At 48.7% G+C, this 21,802-nt stretch overlaps 1 pseudogene; it reads right to left on the minus strand.

Moving 5' to 3' along the window:
- Positions 1 to 21,471: 21,471 nt before the first annotated feature.
- On the minus strand, positions 21,472 to 21,567 carry LOC138376759 (small nucleolar RNA U13; annotated as a pseudogene).
- Between the last annotated feature and the right edge of the window lie 235 nt (positions 21,568 to 21,802).

Raw genomic sequence — 21,802 nt, forward strand, 5'->3', positions numbered from 1 at the left:
ATGGTCCCCAGCCACAATTCTGGTAACATCAACGGTAGGGACCCCATCTCTAAAACATGCTGGAGACATGCAACCCAACTCCACCATGTCTGCCAAGGACCGGCTGCCCTGCATCAGGCATTCGAGCAGTAGGTGTGGACTTGTTTGATTCTTGTGGCTTCTGCCCCAGATCTGCCACTTAGCATCCTTTATTTCTTCCCACATGTGCAGGGAACAGCCAATCAGAAGCCACAGGAGGCTTCCATTAACTGTAGTACCTAATGGTGGTGTCCATCTTTATTTCTTCAAAGAACGTGCTAAAAGGGGTGCCACAAAAGTCCCGACAATGCAAAGGGCAGTAGGGTGGTTTCCCATCACAAGCTCATAAGGAGTCTGGCACGGTGACTGAGAATATTGCCCCCTAGGACAAGACCATGAAGATGAAGATGAGATGCACCAGTAAGTCCCACCCCAATACCAGGAACACTGAGCACCCTAGCAGAGTTCCTTCCAAAAGGACCACATTTGAATTTTAGTAAATCAGCTCAATATGTTCTAGGACTGTGGGTATTAAATAAAAGAAGTCAGTGAAACCTCCAAACAATAAGCCCATTCAACACAATCTTTTTTTTCTCCCCCCATCTGGGGACTTGAATACAGTGAACATGAATAAATCCTGTTGTGTAAAAACTGGGGGAGAAGAGAAGGGGGGTGGAGGATGGAAGGAAATGGCAGGATTCCCGCTTGTTGGTCTAACAGGAAGGCTAAGACAGCCCCCAAAACCCAAAAGGATGTCAGTGTGCCAACGCAGCCCAGGGGAGATGGCAGATGGCACAGCAGTCTGCAGTCCAGGTAAGGAAGCATCTAGAATCCCCCACCCATGTGCTCTCTGCTCCTTCTCTGCACAAAACAGCCCACCCATCCTTGCATGCAAACTAGAAGCGGGCCCGGGGCTGCCCGAAACCTGAACCTTCTTAGGTGGACCAGCCACAAGCCAGGCCTGACCCTGCATCAAGGAGGTTTCATTTCAAATAGACACGAAAAATACTTCCTGCCTCTTCAACCTCCACCTCGTACCCCAACAAAGTCGATACAATTAGAACTAAGGATTGCACTGGCTGTTAGTCTATAATTCTTCCAGAAAACTCCAGAACAGGTAGAACAGACCTGCCTTTGTGGGTGACTAGTGTCTTGGACATGTTTGTGGCTAAAAAGAGTTGCATGTGTGAAATTCACCTGTGTAATTCATGGTTGAATGTGACCTGGGCCCAGCTGGTCCTCACGGATGGAAGTTCCACAGCATTTCAACAGGCGGTGCTTAACGGAGATGCAAAGACAGACACCCAGCTCCCCAGGGTGCGGAGCCAGACACAATTCACCTGAAGAACAGGCCCATTCGACATGGGCTTTGATTTTTAAAAAAATGGATACCTCTAACATCTTAAGACTCCATTAGGACCACCAACATGGTACTCGGTTATTCTTGGGGGACTCCATATATGACCCCCCTGTCCTGGTGCAGTGAGGGCCAGTAATCCCACCCCTTCATCATGAGGCTTCTTCCTGCCTAGAAACAAGAGGACTGACCATTGACATCACACGGGACTAGGTGCATTATTTTGATAAATCATGGTTTCTCCTCTCTCAAAATCAATCCTACCTAGCATAGACAAGAAGGATGCCAAAAACAAAAAGTCAACCAAGAAATAATGATGGTGCAGACTTTGGTGCTCAATTCCAACTCAATAACGTTATTTGCAAAAAAAAAAAAAAAAAGACTTGCAGAAAGGCTGCCAAAGTTAATGCATCAGATCCATGTGTGGGTAGCAGCAGAGTCCCCACGGTGGGGACGTGGAGCTAATTCTCCGAAATTCTGTGGCCCTCTTAGGCTCATCTACTGCCTGGTTTTTAGGGGAGCTGCTTTCCCTTTTCTCCAAATGGAGGGAGAGATTCCACCGTCACACTGTGTATGCCCACTGGAAAAGTCTCTGGCATCTAGGATCCCACCAGCCATGAGCCCTCAGTCTTTATTTTGCAGAATTCTTTACCCTCTTCTCCTGTGCCTCCAGCAACCTGCAGGCACAGCCACGCCAAGACTCAGTTGCTATTTACAACCTGCGATGACTGACCTTGAGCTTGACGGATCCTTTATCCTATGCCACAGCATCATAAGCTGCTACGGTATTTTAAAAGTCAACTTTATGGAGGTGTAATTTACACAGAGAAAAAAGATCACTCTGTTAACTGTACAGTTCTGAGTTTGGACAAATACATATAACTGTGTAACCGCCACCAAAATAAAGATATTGAACTTGTCTATTATTCCAAAAATGTCCCTCATGTCCCTTTGTGGTTCACCCCTTCCCCAGCACTAGCCCTGGCAACTACTGATCTGTTTTCTTTCCCCATGGTTTTGCCTTTTCCACAAAGTCATGGACTCATGCAGCGTGGAGCTTCTCGAGTCTGGCTTCTCTCACTTAGCATACTGCTATGGATCACTAGCGGTTAGTTATGATCTGCTAGTTTTTAAGCCTTGGGCTTTCACTTTCTTATCAAAGAGACAAAATGATTGGCTCTAGCTCATCTTCGATATGGAGAAACCAAATTCCTGATTTAGAAGTTTTTAATAAAGCCGTGATCTGGCAAGAGACGGTGGTACGCACCATCTCAGTTAGCCTGGGACTAAGGGTTTTCCTGGGATGTGGGATTTTCAGTGGTAAACCAGGAAAGTCCCAGGCAAACCAGGACAGTCGGTCACCAATTTGAGAAAGCTACCCCCAAGGGTAGGACTGTACATTTGCCCAGCTTGGATTCCTTCTGGTGCACGGCAGGTTGCTCTGAGCCAACAGCTGACTCTCCTTGCTTGGTTTAATCGTGAGCAGAAGGCTGATTTGCAATCTGTTGGGGCTGGGCTTCTGTATAAGTTCACCATACCCCGCCAGCACTGCAGCTGCTATCAAGGTCCCTGAGAGGGGCTGGAGGAAGTGAGAAGAGAACTCAGGGGTCTGCTCAGAAAACAGCAGAGCAGGGCTTCTACTGGCACGGGTGCTCCTCCCTTCCCTCCCTAACACGTAACTCTCACCTAGAGATGCGGCACCAAAGTGCCCCAGCCTCATTCTGCCTTTGCGCCAGTCCAGTATAATGCATTCAGGGTAAGCTTGGCTCCTCCTGATTTTCTATTCAATTTCTCCCTACTCCCCCCTCAGTGGGGTTTTATATTAGTTTGTTTTTGAGACTATCTAGGGAGAAGGTGACAGTCACGTGATAGAAAATTAGTAAAAGTCTCAAAGCCATTATTAGAATTTAAGGGTCTTTTCTATGTAAACTTACTGAGACATCAAAGAAAAGTCGGGCAGGACCCAGATGTGGCTTAGGCTTAAGAAAGAGTAATTCCTTGCCTATCTCCTCCTCCTCTGACATGCATGGATGCTGGTCTCTGGGAGGCTGGGATGCCTGGGAACTGGCTAACCAGCCCCAAATCAGCTTTCCCAACAGCGTTGAAAAGCACACAGTGGACAGAGCTGGTGCCCGCGTTAACTGTGAGGTGGGCAGAACTGAGGGGGGTCAGAGCCGCATAACAGATCTTGGGGTATCTGCTCCCCTGTGTTAACCGAACATTCCTCTTCTCAAAATATTTACCACCAGCTCTTACAAGTTATTCCACCAAGCGGCCTGTGAGGCAGATTAGTAATCATTATTCTCACACGTACAAATGAGGAAACAAGGTGCAGAAAGATTAATTGACTTGCCCAAGGTCGCACAGCGAGTTAGTGGCAAAAGCCAGATTAGAACCCCGAGCCCCTGAGTGCCCAGGCCGGCGCCCAGCTCCGTGATCTCCCTCAGACATCCACCCAGAGCGTGGGCAGAGCCGGGTCTGCGCCCCGGGAGCCCCGGAGGCCAGGTGAGCTGCTGCAGAGGGCACAGACAGGCTCATACTCACAAGCAGAAACCTGCAGGATCCTTCTCTGTACCACCAGACAGCAACACCCCTGTGCTGGAACAGACAGAAATAAGGCTCAAGTCGGGAAAGCCAAGGACAGCCACCGAGGCTTGCATCTCCACTTCTGGAATTTGGCTTTGAGATTTTGCTTCATTTCCCTTTGTGAACCAGGTCTGCTCTTGAGGGCTAGAACAGGGGGAATATGCACTGTCTTTGCCTGGAACTCATTCACTCCCCCATACCCCAATCATGTCCCAAATGCCTACTATGTGCCTGGCAGTGTGCCAGGGGCTGGGGAGGGACACATGGAAGGGAAGACAAAGTCCCTGTCTTGAAGGAGTTCAGCCTAGCAGGAGAAATGGACACAAACACATATAAGACAATGTGACGTTAATTCAACAGATATTTATTGAGCACCTATGATGTGCCAGGCATTGATGAGGCTGTAGTAAGACAGTGAGGAGACACAAGGGATGTCAGGGGAGGCTTCCTGGAGGAAGAGACATGTGGGCTAGGTCCTGAAGTTTAACTGAGCAGCTAGTTCCTTCCAAGCCAAAGGGATGCTGATAAGGAATGAGTCTGAAATTACTCTGGACGCTTCTATCTAGATAAAACCTTAAACCGGAATTCTACCCTTTAGAAACCCAATTGTCAGGGGTATTGAACCCTATTTCTGACTTTCCAGACTGGTGCTTTCTGTAGGCCCCAGGTGACTTGTCTCTCCAATGGGAGTAAACGACCCTCTGTGTTTCAGAGGGTGGCTCTGGGCTCTGCTAACAATCTTTGGAGACACAGTCACAAAAAAGTCCTTCAAAAAGGAATTCCTTACATGGCCTATGGCATTCCCTTTCCCACTAAGCCTGCGACTCTCCAGCTTTCAACAGGAAATTGGTTTTATTTATAAGAATCACAATCCTAAACTGACCTTTGCTGGGCTCTCCACCCACAGTCCCTCCCTCACTTCCCCCTCCTCCAAACGACACATCCTCCTCCCAGAGATTCCTCAGTGGCCACAGAGCAACTAGCATGAAGGGGCATTGGAAAGTCAGATAGAGACTGCTTCCTAGAGGGGGAAACTGAGGCCTGGAGAACTCAGCAACTGGGCCAAGGAAACGGAACCCATCTGAGCTGCTGCTTTCTTCACTGCTCTGTGACTGCTGTCCTTCAGGTCTCAGCTGGGCTCTAGACAGAGCATGCCATCTCTCCTTGGCGTGGGGCAAGTCTCCCTTCTCTGAATGACAGGAGTCTTTAGAGAAACATTTCCTGTCATTAAAGGGACTTGGAAGAAAACTGGCACAACTTCCTAAGCTTTGAAGCTCCTTGGCCCCTCCTGGCCCTTTAACTGTGCTGAAACCAGCCTGGTTCCCAGAGCTCCCACCCCTTCAGCAGAGGGGAAGGGCCCCAAGAAGAATTCTCCCACTCTGCCTGGCCTTTCAACACCAGAAGTGACCTCTCAATATTTCTGTTTCAGACCATTTCATTGCCACAGCAGCAAGGGCTCCCACACAACTTCAAAGTCAGGAGGGCTTAGGGTCAAGTACAATGAGCAAACCCTGAGCTCAGGATTCTAAAGCAGCACATTTGAGATCGTTTTTAAGCAGTGTTCCCATAGGCTTTTAAAGCCTCTAATAGCTGAAGGTGAAGTACAGATTTCTGCAGGTATTACAAGATTTGGTTAAGGCATATCATGTGAGTAGGGAGGGGGTATCCATTTCACTCCACACTTGCTTTTACTTTTCCAAGTGAAGAATATGTGTGTGTATAATTACTTTTTTTTTTCCTACTTTGACTTTTTTTTTTTTTTTTTTAGGAAATATGGTTCTCAACTTCAGCAGCACATTAGAATCACCTGGAGACCTTTAAAAAACACTGTGCTCAAACTGCATCTCTAGACCAATTAAATCAGTACAGCTTGGGTGGGACCTTTACTTCCACGTTTTTTTAAGCTCCCTGGATGATTCCATGTGCAGCAAAGGTTAAGAACCACTGCTTTTGGTAGAACTTCAACAAGGGAAAACCTGAGCTCCTAGGCATGGAAAAATGACAAATCCAGATGATTCCTGAAGGTAGAGTGAATAATATCAATCTGCCCATCTCTTGTAATTAGTTTTTCTTTTTCAGACCTTCCCTGACCACAGATACTAGAATTCTCATACAAGCTTTGAAGTGTTTCACTGGCTTGACTCTTTACAGTTTATATCTACCTCCAGTGCTGTGGAGCTAAGTGGGGAATCAGGAGATCAGATCCAGAAATAAAAGAATACAGGAAAAGAATGATTATACTTTTCAACCAATGACTGTGGTCCAAATTGAAGTCTGAATCTCTCAACCAGGCCTGTTTGGATCCAAGTGTGATGCAATTTTAGGAAGCTTCCTCATGGACGTTCCAAGTGCAATCCACAGATAGTAGGTCAGTCACATTTGGCCCTGGACACGCTCACCAGCTGGTAGAGCAGTAAGAACCAGAATCCTTGACCACATGCAGTGAGTTCAGCCAATGGGCTCACGCACAGCGACACAAGGATGCTCTTATGACAGTCATAAATATGTAAACACCCAAGGATGGGAACCTTCTCAAGGCACCCTATAGGAGTTGGCACCATATCCTGGATATTTGTAAGGATCATACTGCTTATTCGACACCAAGGAGATTCACATACAAGACATAGCCACTTTACTATCACTATTTATGGCAACGCTCATAAAAGCACCATCGCTCTGGGAGGAGACTCCCACATACTCCCACGCTCCTTGTTGCTCTGGAGAGCCACGGATATCTAGCAAAGCATCTTGGAAGGGACTGGGAAGAAAGTCCGGAAGTGTTTCTGCATTAGACATAGGGTGATATCCCAACTACCCATTATTTCCAGACCTCTCTTTACATACTACAAGACAATGGAAAATCAGCCCAGAGCCTAAAAATGATAGGGTATTTTTGGAGGATGTACAATCTGTAACAGGCAGGCTGGGGAACATGGAAAAAACAATTTCTCCTACATCAACTGCTTTATAAGATTTCCAAATCAGAGAAAACATTTTGAGACTCTGAATACAGTGAAAAGGCATCCCACTTATCTGGGAGAAGGAGAGCTCAAAATTGGAACTTTAGAAGCACAGGATGAAGCATTTACACAACCAATTTTAAAAGTGTCACACATAATAAGAATTTTTCTTTACAATTTTTATGTTCTGACAGCCCAAGTGAAACTTACTTTCTCATTTATTAATAACTGTTGTTTAACCACTATACCTAGTCATTCCATAAGTATTCAATCTTAACTTTTAAAAAAAGCCCCAATGTTGGACAAACAAGAGACTACTGATTCTAGTCGGAGTTGCACTGTTAATCAGAGACTGGGCTTCATTTTGCACAAACCAACTTTTCCATTCACTGAGTGTTCAAAGTACAATTCTTCTGCCTCTCGAGAAATGGGGAATTCTACATTCCCCAGAGGGGGAAAAATCCCCAAATTTCTCAGTGAAAGGTATAGTAAAAATATTGGCAGCCTGACACAAGGGAGACTTGAAATAAGGAAAGATTTTTCTCGTTGAGTCAAACACTGGAATCCAGATAATTCTCAGGTTTATCTCCTTATCACTCTCTCTGCCTGATTATACTGCACAATGATGAGGCAGATACACGTCACCGAAAACATAAACACCCTGAACTGGACACGACATTTCCGTCAGTTGGCAAAAAGCCTCTAACTGATCCTTTTCGAAGGTGGGAGGATTTTAAGCTGACTAGAGAGAAAGATAACCAAGAAGATTTTAACAGGTCAGGGGCCCAGTGAAAAGCTATTAATACAAAAACCTTCTCATGACAATGGGGCATTTGGAAAGGAAACCCCCAATGTTATCATTTGCCCTAACTTGGAAAGATTAATATGCAGATTTGAGAAAGTAGCTTGCAACCCCGACCCTCAACCTGGAGCTAACACCCCTCAGCTTCACAACTTGGGGAGCTGGAAGGGACCCCCCAGGCCAACACTTCCTGTCAGGCTGACTCTAGGCCTGAGTACCCTGAGCGGGTCCCTCCCAAAAGGCGGAGGGGCCAGGGTCGGGGAGAGCGGGGCAAACTGCCATTTTACAAGGAAAGGGACCGTGGCTTCCCCAAGCGTTTGAGACTGCATACGGGCGCATTCAGTCACTCAGGCACAAAACTGACGTGATCCCAGCAGAATTTGAGAGGGAAAAAAAAAAACTACCAGTTAGAAACGTGAGAGAGGCCCCAGGAAGGGTTCAGAGAGAGAAATCAAAGGTGTCCAATGAATTTAACCCTGTCCCGCCCCCGAATCCTCGCCGGCTTCCGTGCGGTCCGCAAAGACCCTTCCTTCATATGTGAAGCGCTGTCTGGGATTTGGACCTTTCGCCCTCACCAGTAACCAGGTGATCCACAGGAGAAAAAGCAGTGAAAACGTCCGATGACATTACTATAGTTTAGGGAACTAAAACCAGTCCCAGAAGGTCCCTTTATGTCAGTTTCAGAAATAAGAAACCATCGGGAGCGAGATTCCTTGGGACTCTGAGCATTCTCCTTTGTAACTCTCTCCCAGGGGAAAACAAATACAGCAACGGTATTTCCTCTCGCAGGTTTGGCCGAGACCAGCCCAGCGCAAGAGAGCGCAAGAGGCTTTTCCAAAGGAAAACCGGGTGGGGGGCGCCAGCAGAGCCCCACTTAAGGGGCAGCCCTCTGAGCTCCCTTTTCAAAAGATCTGCAACCCGAGGCTTCCAGGCTCTAGCCCCGGGGCTCCGAGCACGGGCGCTGGCTGGGAACCGGGCTCACGGGGGACGGCCCGCCCACCGGGGTTTGGCCAAGATCCCCGGCCCGGGCCAAACCCAAAGCTCGCCCAGCTGCGCACTGGGCTAAGCCTTCCGGCCGGGACGCCTCCCAGCGCTCCACCTGCCAGACACCCCGTTCGGCCCCCACCCCTCCCCTGCCTAGGGGTGGGGGAGTAGATAAGGGCTCGGAGAAAAAGGGTCACCAAGCGGCCGGGCGTTTGGGGAGACCCGACTTAGTCCAGACCGGAGCTGCGCGCCCGCCCCACTGCCCAAGCGCTCTTCCCGGAGCAGGCTCTTTCCTGGGGTCTGCAGGAAGTCCCCGGCCCGGCGGGCGCCCGGGCGAAAGGACCCCACAACTCGCCCCTTTGCCCCCAGCATCGCGACACGGTTCCGATCTTATTCGGGGGTTCCTCGGCCCCAGGCATCTTTCCCCGGCGGCGGGACTGGGGGTTGGGGGGCGCCGGGCGCACCCTCTCTCCTGCAACAGGTGAGAAGCTCCGCCACGCCCCCCACTGCCGACCCCCGCCTTCCGCGCCCGGGAGGGTCCAAGAGCCCGGGCCTTGGCCGCCACCTAGGAGCCCACCCGCCCGGCCCGCAGCCCCGCGGTCGTCCCCTCTTCGGCCCAAGTCCGGGCGGGGCGGGGACAGCCGGCTCTGCTCACCTGAGTCCCGGCGGGACAGGCCCTAGCCCTGCTTCCCCGCGCCGTGCTGGGCGGGAAGGGAGTGGGTGCGCGCCGCGGGAACCCCGCGCCCTCACCTTTGTACCGCTCCATCGGAGTCCCTGCGTGCGCTGCCCGCGGCTCTGCTCCGGCTGCGCTCTCAGCGCTCGGCTCCGCGCCCGGCCCGCCGCGCTGGCCCCTCCCCGTGAGGTCACGCTCGCGGCCGGACCTCCTGGCGCGGCCGCCGGGGGCCCTCGGACCGGGCGCCGCCCCTGCCCCTGCCCCCACGGGGGATCTCCGTGGCCCGCCGGGGCTGAGCGTCCGCGTTCCAGTCCCAGCGCACCAGGGCCCCGCTGCCCGCCCCTGGCCCCTGGCCCCTGGCACTCCCTCCGAGTCGGGGCCCCGGGGGCGGCCGGGTGGAACGAGACTGGACGTCCCCAAACCGTGAGGGAGGCTCCGAGAGGGCCGGGCTCCAGTGGGCCTCCAAGATCTTGCTTCCCCCGCTGCGTGGGTTGCAAACCCACTGCCTGGAGGAGGAGACTGAGGTCTGAGCCGGGAAGCGCAGACTTGCCTAGAACGCCTCCTGCCGACCCCCAAGGCCAGCAGGCTTTTGCCCTTGGCCTTCCTCCAGGGCGGCACGGGGCGGGGGTGGGGCCCTGAGCCCGCTCGGGTTCTTTCGGGATTGCTCCCGCCCTCCTGCAGCTTCTCTGGCAGCTGCTGCCGATCGCACGCACATTAGGGCGCGTGAAAACATCTACTTGCCGCCTTCCACCTGCGCCTGGGTTCCTCGGGGCGCCACTGCTCCAGACTCTCCTGAGAAGGCCTAGAATTTTCTACGGCCAACTCGACAAGTCAGGGGGAGCCCAGTTCCCCGTCTCTCCACCTGCGCTGCCTCCACCAAGCGACGCACTGCCATCCTTTACCTTTGGCCGCCCGTGCCTCTGGTGCCTTAACACTCCCAAGTCTTCCCCATCCTCCCCCCTCCACCCCCATTTTCCTTTAAATTTTTTTTGTTTCCACTTAAAAATCTCAATCATGGTTTGTGCTGGATGCCTAGTTTCTTAACAAGTTCCCCAACTTCCTTGAAGGAACATGTAAATAAGATCTGTTGTTATTGTTGTTTTCCAAAAGACGTCTTAATTCTTCCTTAGATCAGCAGATTTAGCGCTGCTGTTTGGAGGCCTTTCGCCCCAGCAGTCTGCAGAAATGTTTCCCTTAGTTAGTTACATTAGCAGCTCACGGGATGGAGCCCTCCCCACAAGCCAGGCGTGGCGCTAGGGGCTGCACGTGCACTGCCTTTTAGTTTTCCCAATAACCTTGTGATTTGAGTGTTATTATCATCTCTTTCACACAGGTGAAGAAACTGAAGCTTAGGTTAAACCACTTGCCCCAAATCACACAGCTAGAGAAGAACCCAGCAGGCATTAAACCCAGGTCTGTCTGTTTCCAAATGTTTGTTTACAAAACTTACCTTCATAGGAAGTGCCAGGCTGTTTGCTACCAACTCCTGGAGCGCACAGACCAGTGAACAATGACAGTGCAACCAGGTAGTGGTTCTGATGAGACAGAAGCAGGAGGGATTCAGGAACCCAGGGGAGGGGGATGAACCAGCCTGGAGAAGCCAGGTATGTCTTCTAGAAAGGGGTGATGGCTGAGCCGAGTTGTAAAAGATAAGTTAGAGTTGGTGAGGTCATGGGAAAGGTGGAGTGAGTGCAGCCTTCTGGGCAGAAAGGACACTGGGGACAGAGGCAGGAAGGTGAGCCACTGCACAGTCAAGCAGTTATGTGGCTGAAGCCAAAAGGGAGAAGCCAGGAGCGAAGGAGGCGAGGCTGGAGAGGTGGGCACAGCACTGCTCCAGGGCCCAGAGAGCGGAGCTGAGGGCAGGGGATTGGGCAGTGCTGATGAGTGTGAGTGCCCGGGATCCCTCCTGGGCTGAGTGGAGGCTGGAGCACAGGAGGTGCTGCACTAGCCAGGTGAGAAGTCATCGGTGTGGTAGAAAACTGGATAGGGAGGAGGGGACTGATGGCAGAAGCATTCCGAAAGCTGTGCCTGGGCACAAGGTGTGAGGGAGGAGGAAGAGCCAAGGATGACCCTGCAGTTTCCAGCAACTCGAGTGATGGGGTGGATGGTGTCTCCCAGCCCTCAAATATTACCTGAGGTCCTGCCACATGCCAGGTGTTACCAGGCGCTGCAGAGAGAGGATGAGGAGGGTGGACAAGGTCCTGCTCCCATGCGCTGCTGTTGGGGGTGGGGTAGGGGACAACGAGCAGGAAGAGAGAGGAGCATCTCTGAGTCAGAGAAATGACCACAGCTTGGGGGGTGGGGAGAGAAAGTGAAGGGCACCTCCAGCGAAGTGGGAGCCCTGTTTCCGAGCCTTCAAGCGTATCCCCGTACATCACCACCTCTTCCACGTGGGTCTGGCTCATGAGGGTTCAAGAAATAGAAAAGATGGAGGTTGTGGCTGATGTCTCAGGGATCAGAGGACAGGAATTAGTGTTCAGCAGGCCTCATGCAAGCTAGAACTAGAAAATGGGGCAGGACAGAGCGTTATTCCCTTTTTGTATTCTCCTCTTCTCTCCCCTCCTCCCTCCCTCCCTCCCCTTCCCCACCTTGCAAAGGGCCCAACCTGGTTCCCACCCTCCCTCCTGCAGTGTCTGTTGACTATTATCAGTGGGTCCTGGTCTTCTTTCAATCCCTCAGGGAGAATCTGATTGTGAAGCTCATGATTTTGAAACAAGCCTCAAGTCTCTGGTCCGAGCTCTGGCAGTCAGCTGGGGCTGGCAGGGCCAGGTTACAAGGTCCCACTCAGTGGATGTTCTGTTTGAGCTGACCCTCCCACCAGGGAGAAAGAGGGGCGGGGCCCGGCTGGTGCGGACCAGTGTGGGTGCCATAGGAGCAAAATGTAGCTATTGAGCCATCTCCATTCTACAAATGAGGAAGCAAAGAAGTTACAGAACTTGCCCAAAGGCTCGAAATTAAGTACTCTCTTTCAAATATAGGACTCAAAAATGAAGTTTCCTGACTCCCAAATCCTGTGCTGTATCACACCCCATAGTTTAGACGTTCCCACAGCTCCAACTGGACAGGGTTTGCCCCAGCGGGTCCTCTGGTGGCCATACTCCTTGAGCACTTCCCGTAACCGCAGCCCCCTCTCTGCCGGTGGGGGCAGCTCGATATCTCCATCTTGCCTGTTCCAGCCTCTTTAATTACCTCTTCCCTAAATCCTCTCTCGTTATTGATGGAGACTTGGCAAATCCCAGAGTCTCTAGACAAACAAAAATCAATCAGAAATGTATGCAGAGTGAATTTAAAATTGGAATTCACAGCCTTTTCCAAGAACAAAACTGAAAAAAAAAAAACACTACTTAAAATCATCAATAGGAATCTCAGGCCTGTGGAAGCTCAGCACGGCTTCCTTCCTCTCCAGAACCTGGGTGTAGTTTAACCCCTTGTCTTCAGTGGCTTTGCAACTTCCACAAAGGGCTCACTGACATTCCTTGAGTTTCTGGCCTCAGGCATCAGATGATCTGGTTTCTAGCTCATTCTCAACCCTCTGGGTGCTACAACTGACCGTACCCCAGATCCACAGGATCAGAAATGGGCTATTCTGATGCAGATAGATAGTCTTGAAACCAAATTTAATAATCCCACCCTGGAGTCTAAGTAGTGGGTGTTTCCACGGAGCTCAGCTGGGGGTAGGGGAGCTTCAGGCCCACTGATATGTCTGCAGGAAGAGGACTGAACACCAAACAGCCTGTTCTCCTGTCATTCTTTTTTTTTTTTTCCTTTTTCTTTAAAATAGAAAGGCGATCTTGCTATGTTGCCCAGGCTGGTCTCAAACTCCTGACCATAAGCGATTCTCCCATCTCAACCTCCCAACATGCTGAGATTACAGGCATGAGCCACTGCCCCCAGCCTCTGGTCAATCTTAAACCAACTCTCAGCAGCAGAGATGTTTCTTCAAACACAAGGGGGTGTCTCCAGCTGGGGCAATGAGGAGGGGGTGCTCACCAGAATGCAATTCCTTTACCAACTTTATCCTGTTTGATTCTCAGAATGGTCCAGGAAACAGATATTATTCCCCCCATTTCACAGGTGGGCTCCACTCCTCTTTTAAGACTCTGAAGTTGAAGTCAATATGGCATACAGTGGATGTTTTTTAAATCTGAGTGGTTGACACCTGAGTGTTTTTTATATTATCCACTGAGGACCACTGGCTGGGGTGCAATCCTCTCACAGTTTTACATTTGAGGACATGGAGTCCTGGGATCTTGAGGTCAAAGTGTTCACCAAATACCCAGGTTACTGAGCCTCTAGGTCAGTATTTTTGAAACACTCCAGAATTTTTAAAACAATAAATATCTGGCTTCAAGCAAGCAAGTAAAGGCTGCGAGGACAAGGAGGAGAGAAGGGGAGTGGGAGGCCAGGGAGGGCTCCTGGGTGCCCCTCTGAGCCAGGCTTTGTGCCAGAGTCCTTAGCCGGTGACTTAACAGGGGAAAGAAAGACACGCCAGCACCGTCCTCCAGCCCCACGGTGGCTTCAGCGCCACGTCCTCCCAGCACGGCCCACACAGGCGGGTTGTCAGGCCCACAAGTTGGGGTGAGTATGGTTGCTTGTGGCTGCACCTCTGGGAAAGTTTCAGCTTAGAAAACCAGTCTATTCTGGTCAACATTCCTATAATGATTTAGTTTATGTAAAGAGGCTATTTTTATAAATTTCTTTATAATATTCCTATGGAGTAAACAAAAGGTGACTTTCTAGAGACCTACATAATTGAAGATCAAAGAACACGAGCATGTCAGTTTTGGAAGCAGCGGGTACAGAGCATTTCTATACAGACGGAGCCTCCTTTCAGACAGAGAGGTTGGCAGTTCTGAAAATGAGTGTGCTTGCCTGGGTCATGCTGTGGTTCCAGGGCTCATGGCCCAGCAGGCAGGCCTCCTTTCTGTGGCCTGAGTGTCCCAGGCCCTCCTTGTCCGTGGGATCATGGACGGGCAGGCTGGTGGGTTTCCTACTCCACATGCAAAGGTTGCACCCTTCCCTCACGGCTCTGCAGGCCCCACCCTTCCCTCTCCCACTCTGGAAAGCACACTGGAGGCTTTTGTGACACCCTCACCCTGCAGAGCCAAATATGCTGTCCCCCACTCTCCAGAAGACGTCAAGGACTGCCCCTTCCTCACCACCTTTCTCACTTTCCTCCTCACTAAGAGCATCCAATGCTTAGCTAACCTGCTCTTAGCTAACAGGTAGGATTCTCAGATTCTCAATTGCATCTCCTCTCTGGTACATTGGGGCTGGGGGAAGCAAAAAGACAGATTCTGTAGTTATCTTCCCACCCAAACCAGAGGTTCTATGACCCAGTGGGCAGACGCATCCTTGTTCCATCTCTTTGTTTCATCACTTCCCGCTTGGCTTTGCCTAACACTTTCGCTGGCCACCCGCAGGCCCTTCACCTCCCATTTCCTCCCGTGATTTCCAACCTGTGGGTACAGAACATTTCAGAGCTGTTTGGAAATGTGGAATCAGTACTGAATCCAACCCAGGGGCCTGACATTAAGGATGCATGAACCCAGAGAGATGCCAGCACCTGCCCAACGGTCCCAAAGCTGTCGAACAGCAGCACCGGCCCAGAGCCCAGACACAGTGTCCCAGCAAGAGCTCCCCTTCCATCTGCTTCTCCTCTGGGCCTGGCCACCCCTTCTCACTGGGGAGTCCTAACCCTTGTCATCCAAAGTCATACAACTCCACTGAAATTTGCCTGACTTCCGGTTCCTGGGCAGTTGCCAGGATCTTGATCTTGGGTTCACTTCCTTGATTTTTTTCTCTTATTCTCTTTTGCTGACTCTTCCTGTAATTGCTAAGATCATCATTTCTCAGAAGAGGCTCAGGCAGAAATGCAGCTGGACCAGAACTGGTAGCTCCACAGGTTCCTCAGAGTCCCCAGACCAGGGGACCTCAGAGAGGAGTCATTGCTTCATGCCCGGAAGCAGGGAGCACTTCCTCATCAGCACAGCAGTGCCCTTTCCCTTCCAGGGTGCCCTTCCCCTCCTCTGCAGACCTTCCAGAGCCAGCCCAGAGGACCTCCTCCTCCATTAGGGCATCCCAGAAGTTCTTGAAAGCATTGAAATATAGAAAGGATTCTTGAAATCCTGTAATACTTTTAGTCAAGATTTATTTGTCATTTAATAACAGAAAATAAAGACTGCCTTTCTAAATCTTCTCTCTCCAAACAGACTGTAATAACATGTGAACAGGAGCTCAACATGGGCCCCTTGGCAGTCAGTCGGGGCCAGCAAACCTCTGGCGGTTGGGTTTATAGATTTGTTGTTGGCCATAGACCTGCCACAAGCTCGCAGCACTCATTCTGAGTCACCCACCTCTCTGCACTAGGTGCTTCCCAGGCGCGCTCAGCTTCCCAAGGCTGCCTGGGCCCACACCAGGCCAGAGTGCTCAGCCTTCTACTCCTGCTCTGTTTAGCACAGCTGAGCTCTTCCAAATCTCTCACTCCTGGGTTCCAGAACACCACTCTCTCCTGGCTTGTGTGCTGACTGCTACTTCTTCCAGCTCCTGGGTGGACTCTTTTTGGATCCCTTTTCCCATGGTTGGATGAATGGATAGAGCAAAATGTTAAGTCACCTTTTCACTAAAGCCTCGATTGAGCTAAGGGGTGCAAACAGGAAGAAACCACTTCGGGGATTGCTTGGCCCAGTCTTGCAGAAACAAGATTTTATTAGTATCCAAGTAAAAGAGGTGGGCAATGAAGGGGCTGGGGCCAAGCAGCCCCGGGGAGGTGGGAGTGGAGCAGAAGTGTCCGGAGGGCACCGGGCATGCGTCCGTGTGACCCCTGTGTGCTGCTTGCAGCTCACCCATCTGCCTGCCCGTGGCCTTACAGCATGCGTTTTCCTTAAAAGTGCTGATCTAATTCACACCCTCATTTTCAAGGTTGGAAACAGATGCTGAGAAAAGGTGACTTACCAGAGCCACGTGAGCAAATTGTGGGCTGGACTCTGGGCCCCTGGCTTGCAGGCCACCGTACTGACGGGACACCTCGGGTAACCGCGTTCCTCCACAATGGGAAACGCTGCCGCATCTGGCCAAGGACCCAGGTCCTGTTCTTCTGCTCGGAGACTGAAGCCCCACACGTGCCCACAGATCGTTCACAAAGGGAGTGAATGGACCAGTGAGGCCTTCTCAATGGGAGCAATAGCGCCCTCAAGGGGACAAAGGGTGGATCTTGTGGGAGGGCGAAAAACATCTTACATACAATATATAAACATTCACACACAGAGTATATAGATATACAGTGTATCTGTGGCATTAAAATAAAATTTCATGGAGGAGCAATTAGGACAAAATGTCTAAGAAGACTCCCAGAGCAGGGAGGAGATGAGAAATAAAAGGTTGAGAAACACTGGAATGGGGCTCAGGAGTCTAGGTTAGAACCTCCCCTCCATCTCTTTCTAGCTGGGTGACCCTTGGGCAAGTTACTTAACCTTTATCTCAGCTTCCTCCTCAGTCAAATGGGAATGAAAATTCCACTCACTTCGGTGGCTGCACTGAGGATGATGTGAGATAACATATGTAAAGAATTTAGCTCAGGGTCTGGCACATAAGGTCACAACAGATATAAGATGCAATAATTATTAAGATTGCTGAAAGTGAAGAGGTCTTCCCAGCAATGCAGTAACATGATGAGAATCACTTAGGCCTCCCATGGGGGAGAAAACAGAGCTACCAGTTGTTCCAATAGCAATCGTCCCACACACAGAATAGTCCTACTTGGTACCAAGTATTGGAATTGGTGCTGCCGTCTACCTACCCACACAGCTAGCTACACTCCACCTAGCTAAGCATGGTGCCAGGTGCTTTATTGGATAATAAGCTGCATGAAGCCCTTAAGAGACTTAAAGCCCCAAAGGGGAGACAGGAAACTATTACCACTGGCAAAACAGCCTAATCTAAGCCAGTAATTCTCAAATGTTTACTTGTATAGGAATCACCTGGGGATCATGTTCAAATTCAGATCTGGTTCAGTAGATCTGGGGCTGAACTGGAGAGTCTGCATTTCTGACAAGCTCCCAGGTGATACTGGTTTAAGCCATAATTTGAGGAGCAAAGTATGAAATGAGCTGCTCTTTCCCACAGTTAACCAAACTCAGACTACGGTGTTTTCCTTTCTCTGCTGATGGCTGCATATTATTTTCAAATCTTACAGGGCTCACAATAAAGTGTCTAAAAGATTTCACGCTGGTAAATTCTAGAACAAAATCTTCAAGGAGAGTTCATCCTGCAACCTGGAGTCACAATGGGTCTCTGAGTATTTTGAACACCGCCTTGCCATGAGATCGCTTCAGTGCTCCTGCTGGATCACACAGCTATACTTGTTTTCCTTTCCTGATCAAAATACTTAGGAGGAAGGACGGGGAAAGAGGCACAGAGATGGAGAGAGGGAGGGAGAGAGAGGAGAATCATTGTAATGCAACTTCCTTTGGGAAACAGCCTAAGGTAACCGTGCTTTCTTCTGGCAGAAACAACTGAGAGAATAGAATATAAATGGGAATCATTCACAGAGGAACCCCTTGCGGGGCAGAACATTTGAAACCAGGCCACTATAACTGTACAGTGTCCATGGATCCCCTCCTGTTACTAGATTAGAATTTTGGGTATAATTCAAGTCATGTTTATGGAAGATCTCAGAGTGGAGGAGTTCAGGATGTGGGGTTCAGAGCCAAGCACAGGCAGCTCCTAGATGGCAAGAAACAACAATGTTTTTTAATTAATGTATTTGAGGAGCCGTTTCCTCGACGAAGAGTAACCTGTTAGCATGTAAAGATTGGCCATTTGGACTGTTCAGAGAATGAAGTTGCAAGTGTGCTTGGTTGTAGATTTGTTCTTTGATATACCCCATTACCTTGAGGGCTTGCTATGGTTGGAATGTGTTCTCCAAAGATCATATGTTGGAAGCTTAATCTTCAATGCAACAGTGTTGAGAGGGGACCTTTAAGAGGTGATTGGGTCACAGGGTTCTGCCCTGATGCATAGAATTCATGGCATTATTGAGGGAGTCAGTTCCTGATGAAAAGGATGAGGTCAGCCCCTTTCTCTCTTGCTCTCTCTCTCCCTTCTGCCTTCCACCTTGGGATGACACAGCAAGAAGGCCTTTGCCAAATGCTGGCGCCCTGTTCTTGGATTTCCCAGCCCCCAGACCTATGAGCCAATTAAATTTCTGTTCATCACAAATGACCCAGTCCCAGGAATTCTGTTAAAGCAGCATAAAACAGACTAAGACAGGGCTCTTGGCAGATTTCTATCCTACCTCCTACAACTATTATTTCTTAATTCAAACAATAACTGGAAACACCAAAGTGCTGGGTTTGTTAAAAGCTATGGTCCAGCCAACAGGCAGGCCTCCTTGGGGTGGAGTGTAAAAGTGGGACAGTCCTGGGAAGCTGTGAGAAAGGTTTTCCTGACTGGGAATCCCATCTCGATTCAGATGTGTCATTCAGACTGTAGAGTCAGAGTGCCTGGGTTGGAATTCCATGTTTGTCATTTATAAACCATGTGACACTGGGCACATTTCTTCATCAAATGAAATGAACAAATGGGGACAATAATAATACCTATTTCATAAAGATGTAAGAATTCTGTAAAAGATGCACATGAAGAACTTACCAGAATGTTGGCATGGAGTGAGTGCTTAAAAATGGGAGTGAGTGAATTTGGAAAGTGCTCAAGTCATGGGCAGGTGGGGAGGACAGACTGAGATGGAGGGACGTGAAGAATGTAGAAAGTTGTTTCCCTACCAATGCCTTCCTTTGTGCACACAGAACCAAATTCAGGACCCTCACCCTTGGCCATAAATGCACATCCCACCTGCCCAGGCTTCTTGCCACCAGGGCAGAAGCCAACACAGTCGCTTCAGAGGCTCTCCTGCTAGAGCTCTGAAAATGCACGGGCTTTGCCTTCGGGCTCCACCTTTGCCAACCTCCCAGGGTCTCTTTCTTTTCCGAAACAATCACATCTTTGTCCACTACATAGTTATTTTTGTTTTTGCAATAAAAATAAAACTTTACATCTTTCCCAATTAATTGTTCTTCTTTGTCACTGGATGTGTTTTTAATTGTTGTGTTGAATTCTGTCTTATTGATAGGTCATAATTTTTATAACCATTCTTCCATGGAGGGGTATTTGGTTGATTTTTAGCTTTCCGTGTTCTAAATAGAACATCTTTATGCAGATGATTTTTCTTCTTCAAACAGCTTTATTGCGATATAATTGACATAACACACAGTGCACCCATTTAAAATGTACAATTTCATCATTTTTATATAACAGTTTTGCAACTATCACCACAATTAATTTTAGAACAACTTCATCATCCTAAAAAGAAACCTTGTATCCATTGCCACTCTGTTCTCTCCCTTCCCCAAGCCTTAGGCAACCACTAATTTATTTTCTGATTCTACAGATTTCCCTATTTGGGAAATGTCATAAGTGGAATTATACAATACTCCAAAAGACCATTCCATTTCATGGCCTTTTGTGACTGGCTTCTTTCACTCAGCATAATGTTTGCAAGGTTCATCCATGTTGTAGCATATATGAGTAATGCATTTTTTTATATCACCACATAATACTCTTGCATGGATATAATATGTTTCATCTGTCCATTCATCTGTTGATGGCTGTCTGGGTAGTTTCCACTTTGGGACTATTATGAATAATGCTGCTGTGAGCATTCATGTACAAGTTTTTCTGTAAATACATGTTTTCATTTCTGTTGGGTCCACCGCATAGTTTTGCCCTTAATCAGGTGTTGCTCTCTGTGGTTTCGCTCTGGTACAGATTATGCTGGATTCACGCTCTCCCACTCTACCCCAAATCTGTTCCCTGTCCAGTACACACTGCGGGTTCCACCCCCTACCCTGTTGCACAAGCCAGAAGTTACGTGTCATCCTCTGCACCTTCCTCAACTCCTCCATCCTCCACCCAGCTCCAGCCCAGGTCTAGTGCAGCTGCAACTCGCATACAAGTATTCCCCAGAGGAGCTTTGCTGACATTCTAGGAATCAGTCAGGCCATTAATTCTTTGTACACTTTTATATTGGTAGGATCATTTGATTAATGTCTGTTTGGTCACTATTTTAGCTCAAGTGCTTAGCCTCCTACCTAGTTTATAGCAAGGCTTGTAAGCCTTTCAAGATTGGATACATATCACACTCCCTTTATAACATCTAACAGATCCTAATATACTATTAATAGTATCAGCAATAAAAAAATTGTTGACTTGAACTGCTTTTCTTTTTTTCACAATTTTTTTTATTAAAGTATAATTTACATACAGTAAAATGCACCTTAAATGCACACTAAAAAGTGTGCTATTCTATGAGTTTTGACAAATGCATACAGTCATGTAATCACTACAATTTATACACAGACATGATTATAGAACAGTTTGTCACCCCCCAAATTTCCCTGTGCCCCTTTGTAGTCAACCCCTCCCTGCAACCCTATCCTCTGGTCCCCAAAACCACAAGCTCTATTCTGTGGTTTTCTGACCCTATAGATTTACCTTTTTCAGAATGTCATATAAATGCAGTCACACAGTATGTAGCGTTGTGATTCTGGCTTTGCTTTCACTTAATATGATACATTTGAGATTCACCTATGTTATTGCAAAAGTTATTCCTTTTTATTTTTATCTTTTTATTTATTTTTATTTATTTATTTATTTTTTTTTTTTTTTGAGACAGAGTCTCACTCTGTTGCCCGGGCTAGAGTGAGTGCCGTGGCGTCAGTCTAGCTCACAGCAACCTCAAACTCCTGGGCTTAAGCGATCCTACTGCCTCAGCCTCCCGAGTAGCTGGGACTACAGGCATGCGCCACCATGCCCGGCTAATTTTTTGTATATATATATTTTAGTTGTCCATATAATTTCTTTTTATTTTTAGTAGAGACGGGGTCTCACTCTTGCTCAGGCTGGTCTCGAACTCCTGACCTCAAGCGATCCACCCGCCTCGGCCTCCCAGAGTGCTAGGATTACAGCCGTGAGCCACCGCGCCCGGCCTATTTTTTTCTTTTTAAAATTTATTTTTAATTGCTTTTTTTCTTCCCATCAGATGGATAATGTGCCAGTGTCGTAAAAAGGGAGGCACATCTCACACATGAGCATGAAAACCAATCAACACGCTTATGAACCACGAAAGGATTATTCCTTTTCATTGCTGAGTAATATCCCATTATATGGATGAACTATGGTTTGTTTATCCATTCTCCAGGTGAAGAACATTTGGGATGTTTCCAGGTTTTGGTGATTATGAATAAGGTCAGTATAGACATGCATGTGAAGGTTTTTATGTGAACTATGGTTTTGGTTTTACTTGGATAAATACCTAGGGGTGGAATCACTGGGTCAGGTGATAGGTGTATGTTTATAAGAAACCG

Source organism: Eulemur rufifrons, chromosome 28, assembly GCF_041146395.1.
Source record: "Eulemur rufifrons isolate Redbay chromosome 28, OSU_ERuf_1, whole genome shotgun sequence".
Lineage (NCBI taxonomy): Eukaryota > Metazoa > Chordata > Mammalia > Primates > Lemuridae > Eulemur > Eulemur rufifrons.